This window comes from Dendropsophus ebraccatus, chromosome 4 (assembly GCF_027789765.1).
Source record: "Dendropsophus ebraccatus isolate aDenEbr1 chromosome 4, aDenEbr1.pat, whole genome shotgun sequence".
NCBI classification, from domain to species: Eukaryota; Metazoa; Chordata; class Amphibia; order Anura; family Hylidae; genus Dendropsophus; species Dendropsophus ebraccatus.
This window is the reverse complement of record NC_091457.1, coordinates 61822723-61828722: the sequence shown is the minus strand read 5'-3', so window position 1 is coordinate 61828722 and position 6000 is coordinate 61822723.

Here is a 6000-nt window from a genome sequence, read left to right as displayed (position 1 = left end):
TAGTCAGCCTGTGTATACTGGAGTTACAGATATCACTATGATAATTGTTAGGCCACATTCAGAAATAGCTAACCATTGTGGATTTTCTTGCAGTGTGCAACAGACTCGTGTTAAGCTGGCCATATACTTGAGAACTCCTTTGAGCCCACTGATTTCCGAGGGATCCATCAACTATCCAGTTTGTCAATGCAGGTTTTTTAAGGGCCTTTTACACGGGCCAATTCTCAGCAAGGAGCGTTGCTAGAAACGCTCCTTTTGGCTGATGATAGGCCTGTGTGAAAGTGTCAGTGATCAGCCAAGGAGCAGGAAAACAAGGGGACGTGCGGCAGACAGCAATACTGTACAAAGATCGTTTGTGCGGCTCAGCAAATGAGTGCCAATCTTTGATCGCCGCTTATTTGCTTCTGTAGATTGCCCCCTAATGGCCCGTTTAAAAAGACCTTAACTCTTACCTAAAGGTTAAAGTTAGCTAATTCCTGATTCTTGTTCCTACAGGGGAAGGTAATGCTAGTGGGGCCTGGCAGTGGCTTATTTCTGTTAATTGAAGAAGCATTCAGCCAATAGATATTTACAGTGTATGGCTTAGAGTCTGATTTGCTGTAGATTTCAGCCATTGCAGAAATCCGCCACATGCTAAAATGGCCTCAAGTTTCTGTGTACTGAATTAACTAACATTTTCTTTGCCTTTTGGTGTCGGTATTCAACAGGACTCTATATGTGCAAAATTGCACCATGCAAAACTGTATTGCTTCATTTTCTAGAACTCTAAAAAGCAAATACTATTAAAAAAAGAAAAAAGAAAAGCAGCCATCTTATTTTCTAGCAGGGTTTTTAAACAGTGGTGTTTGTGGGAAGGTTATATTGATTCCTTTTGGAATCTCCAGTTTGCCCCATTTTATGGTTTTCATAAATACAGCAGGAAAGAAAAATCTTTTTTTTTTTTCTTGTAGGATGTAAAATCACTTTGGGGGTAAACTGCTTTAAAGAAAAATAAATATATATATATATATATATAGAGAGAGAGAGAAAACATATAAAAATGTAAGTGTGTATATTTCTTATTGCCTAGAGATAAAATGGAAATATAAACCTTTTGTATTTTTTCCTCAAATGCTTTATTATTGTATATTTCATCTGTGTATATCACTCGGTTTAATTATTTTATTTCTTTCAGAGCTGATATACTTTTGTGAGAACTTTGTGAATGTCATTGGGAGGGAAGGGAATAAATGTTTAATTCAAATCCGGTTGTACTTTAATTTGTGTTACCTTTGTTCTCACACCTATTAGTGTGTACATGTTTGACAGGGGTTCAAATACCAACACCTAACCTATATTTGCATGTTCAGGTTTTTAACAATTAATAAATACCAAGTCAGGGTAAGACTTTCTCCTATTTTGTCATCTATTTCTGGCTTCCTAGTAAGCAATTACAAGTATAACTGTTATTTTAGGTAGCTTTTCAGCTGTGTTATCCCATTCTGCACCATTCCTTACCATTATTTAACATATATGGTATTTTCCCCTTGGTTACTCCTTACTGCAGGCTTCATATCTGTGTCGGCTTTCCCTGAGCACCTCTGCAGAGTGGATGAAGACTAGTCTCTCTTACACTGATGGCTCTCTTATACTACATACACCCAGAAAACAGAGGATGCTGATTCCTTACTTCTCTGCAGCAAATCCTCAGAAGCTGCAGCAGCATAGAAGACCTTATAGACAAGTTTCTGAGCAGTCTAACCTGTATATCCAGAACTTACTGTGAGACAAGCCTTAGTTTGTCTTTTTCCTGCATTTTCTCTTCTCCTCACTCATCTGCCTGTCCCTCCTTACTCCATAGACTTTTATGGACAGTGTAACCCTGATCCCTGGATGAACCTGAAAACCTGCCTTTACACTGCTGTAGATGGATTTCCTTACTGCAGTCTTATAATCTAATGCTGTTTTCACACATGGCAGGTGTTTTTTTTTTTTAAACTGCCACTGTATGTGCCAAAACCAGAAGTGGATCTAACAGGAAGTATAATACAATTCCCCCTTTATATTTTCCATCCCATTTGAATCCACTTCTGGCTTTGGCACAAAAACCGCAGTGGGAAATTTCCAAAAAAGCTGCCATGTGTGATACTAGCATAAGACCTGGTTTCTCATATTTACTTGTACTATTGATTAGAGGTGAGTGAACTTGCCGAAAATTTGTGCTTGCACGAATCAGAGCAGCTGTATCCATGTTTTCCAGGCAGTTCTGGGGCAGCATGCACCTTCTCCTGGCAGCAGGATTCTATGCAAGTTCGCTCATCTCTACTATTTATTTATGCAAAGTTGATGGCTTCACTTAGTTTATGGGTAGTACTAAAGGGGCACTATGGCTATGGTTCTCTTTCTTGAAGAAAATTGGTGAGCTAACAGCAGACTTGATGAATTTGATCACATCTATCTGTTTTTGTACATGTAAAAAAAAAATGATTTGTGTCCCTTACACTGGATGCTAACCTGTGACATTATAAGAGTGTGTAGCTTATGTGTCCACCCATACCATTCTTTTAGTTCAATTAAATGTTCTAGTTTCTCATTAGACCAATTAAACACAATGATTGGAGAACAGCCAATGTTATACCAATCCACAAGAAGGGGAATAGAGAAGAGCCCAGTAACTACAGGCCAGTGAGCCTGACATCTGTAGTAGTGAAAATGATGGAAACTCTTCTAAAAAAGAAGATAATGGATCACCTAAGAATCAACAATTTGATGGATCCAAACCAGCATGGCTTTACTGAGGGCCGATCATGTCAGACTAATCTCATTGATTTCTTTGATTATGCCACAAAAGTGCTGGATGAAGGTGGTGCTGTGGATATCGCCTATCTGGACTTCAGCAAAGCTTTTGATACAGTTCCCCATAAAGAGCTGATAGAGAAGTTGGAGAAAATTGGACTAAATCCCTGGATAGTTCAGTGGATTTGTGGTTGGCTGAAGGAGAGATATCAGAGGGTTGTTGTTAATGGTGTATATTCTGAGCAGAGACTGGTTACAAGTGGTGTGCCACAAGGGTCTGTTCTGGGTCCTATTCTTTTTAATATGTTTGTAAGTGACATAGGAGAAGGGTTGATAGGTAAAGTTTGTCTGTTTGCTGACGACACAAAAGTGTGCAATAGGGTGGATATTCCTGGAGGTGTCAGTAATATGGAAAATGATTTAGCTTTGCTAGATACGTGGTCCAAACAGTGGAAATTGAAGTTCAACGTTTCCAAATGTAAAATAATGCACTTGGGGAGGAGGAATCCTCTATCCGAGTATCACATCGGCAGTACTGTGTTGGAAAAGACTTCAGAAGAGAAGGATTTAGGGGTAATGATTTCTGAAAGCCTTAAAATGAGTCACCAGTGCAACCAGGCGGTGGGGAAAGCAAATCGTATGCTGGGGTGTATAGCTAGAGGTATAACCAGTAGGAAGAGGGAGATTGTGATCCCGCTGTATAGAGCTCTGGTGAGGCCACATCTGGAATACTGTGTCCAGTTCTGGAGACCTCACCTAAAAAAGGACATTGATAAAATAGAACGGGTCCAAAGACGAGCTACAAAAATGGTGGAGGGTGTGAGGCATAAACCATATCAGGAAAGACTTAAGGATTTGAATCTGTATAGTCTGGAGGAAAGACGGGAAAGGGGGGACATGATTGAAACCTTTAAGTATGTTAAGGGACTAAATAAGGTTCAAGAGGGGAGTGTTTTTAGTAAAAAACTGAGCTCAAGAACAAGAGGACACAGTGAGAGGTTAGTTGGGGGAAAGATCAGAAGCAATGTAAGAAAATATTATTTTACTGAAAGAGTGGTAGATACCTGGAACAAACTTCCAGCAGAGGTGGTTGGTAAATCTACAATAACAGAATTTAAACACGCCTGGGATAGACATATATCTATCCTAAGATAATAAGGAAGAAAATACTAAAAGGGCGGACTAGATGGACCCAGTGGTCTTTTTCTGCCGACAATCTTCTATGTTTCTAATATCACAACATGCTCTCAGTCCGCCCAAGTCTTCATTTGTATAAGGGTATGTGCACACTGATGAAAACACGCGGAGGACTGGTTCATTCTATGGCCAGATGGTGCAAGTCCTCCCCGTATTTTCATCAGTGTGCACATACCCTAACAATGTCTGGGTGTCTACATATAGACAAACACATCATTTACATCTCAGGCATATCTTGAAAAGCTGGTAGTCTCACATCATACATCTTCAGATATTTTGAGCTTAGAGATAAGAAAGGGGACATAGGTACATAAACTATTGTTTAAGAAAAACTGTACCATGTGCAATAGATTTCTTGGATCCTGGCCTGTGAAACAGCCTGTGCTATTCCATCCAGCAAATAAATGGAAACCCCAAAGTCAGATGAAGAGGGTCTGTGGGCATGTTTACCTCAGCGGGTCAATTTTTGAGAGGTAAGAATGGAACACACTAAGCATATTAATAAACTAGAGGGTATATACATTGGCAGCTCAATTTTAATATATCCTTAGAACCCTATTTTATGATCAAAGTGAATCTTCATATATGAAGATAATGGGGGAGATTTATCAAACGTGGTGTAAAGTAAAACTGGCTCAGTTGCCCCTAGCAACCAATCAGATTCCACCTTATGTTTCTCACAGACTCTTTGAAAAATGAAATGTGGCATCTGATTGGTTGCTAGGGGCAACTGAGCCAGTTTCACTTTACACCATGTTTGATAAATCTCCCCCATTGTTTTTTCAACCTAAAAATATGTGCTGGTGAATTTATATATCCTTTTTTTTTATCATATCTACATAATTAAAGACATAATGAACTGTTTATTCAAAAATACCTCATATAGAGATGAGTGAATTTACAGTAGGAACGAAGCAAAGAGCTTTATTCCTATCTGCATTCTGCTCATCAGGCTGCGAGCTTTAAAGTCTTCTCTGCTTTGTGATGCTCCTCCTTAGGTGCTGGAAAAAGATGACTGCAGTCCTGGGAGAAGTTTCCCAGGACTGGATCCATCTTTTCCCAGCACCTGGGGAGGAGCAGCTTGGAGTCCGCAGCCTGATCCGCAGAATGCAGATGGTAAGGGATTAGCTCATTTCTACTTGTATATGGTGTCTTTTCCCCAAAAGTGCATTTTAATCATTAGTGAGTAGTGATACTTACCATGCCTGTGGAGACCAAGGCCCCTGTGTGAGATTTCTGTCTGGGATGTCAACAGATGACAAATGGAGGACATGTATAAAATAAAGACAGACTTTTGCTCTTTTCAAATCCTTCCCTGGCTTTGTATTTGTTAGTTGCAATTAAATGGTGGGACAGCAGTGACAGCCAGCTCAGCCAATCACTGGCTGTGGTGCTGTCCCGTCTCTACAGCATAGGGGACAAGTATGAAATTGCAGGGGTAGTGCCTGACCTCCATGCCCCTGGGGATCTCTCTATCATGGACCAGAGTCCTACACTCCCAACTTTTTCCAGCAGCTCCATAGAGAATAAACAGAGCAGTGATTTACACATTGACCTACAGCTCCATTCAAAACTAAGGAGCTGGGTCGCTGATACAGAGATCCTCAGGGGGCACAGAGGTTGGACCACCTGTTATCTCATACTTGCCCCCTATCCTGTGGATAGGGTACCCCTTTCATTTTTAAACCTGTTTTGCATAGCAATGGTTTCATAAGTGGTGCCAGCAATAGCAGACAAAGGGGAATCACTTGTCTGAATTTAGTTCTATTTTTAGTGCTATTTTTCTGCTGCCCTAACAATACTGGTGTCTTTAAATTTTGCATGTTTGCTTGTGGTTTGGCAGTTTTTGCAGTCGATGAATCAGCCATGTTTTTGTGAGTATCAGCAGGAAATTTTGAGTGTGGCTTTTCCATTCTGTCTCGGCAAGGATGTAATCATAACACATCTAAATTGTATGTACGTAAGTATACAGATTTCCTTTACATATGTTATGTGTGTGATAACACTTGTTTTTCTACTAAACCAAAA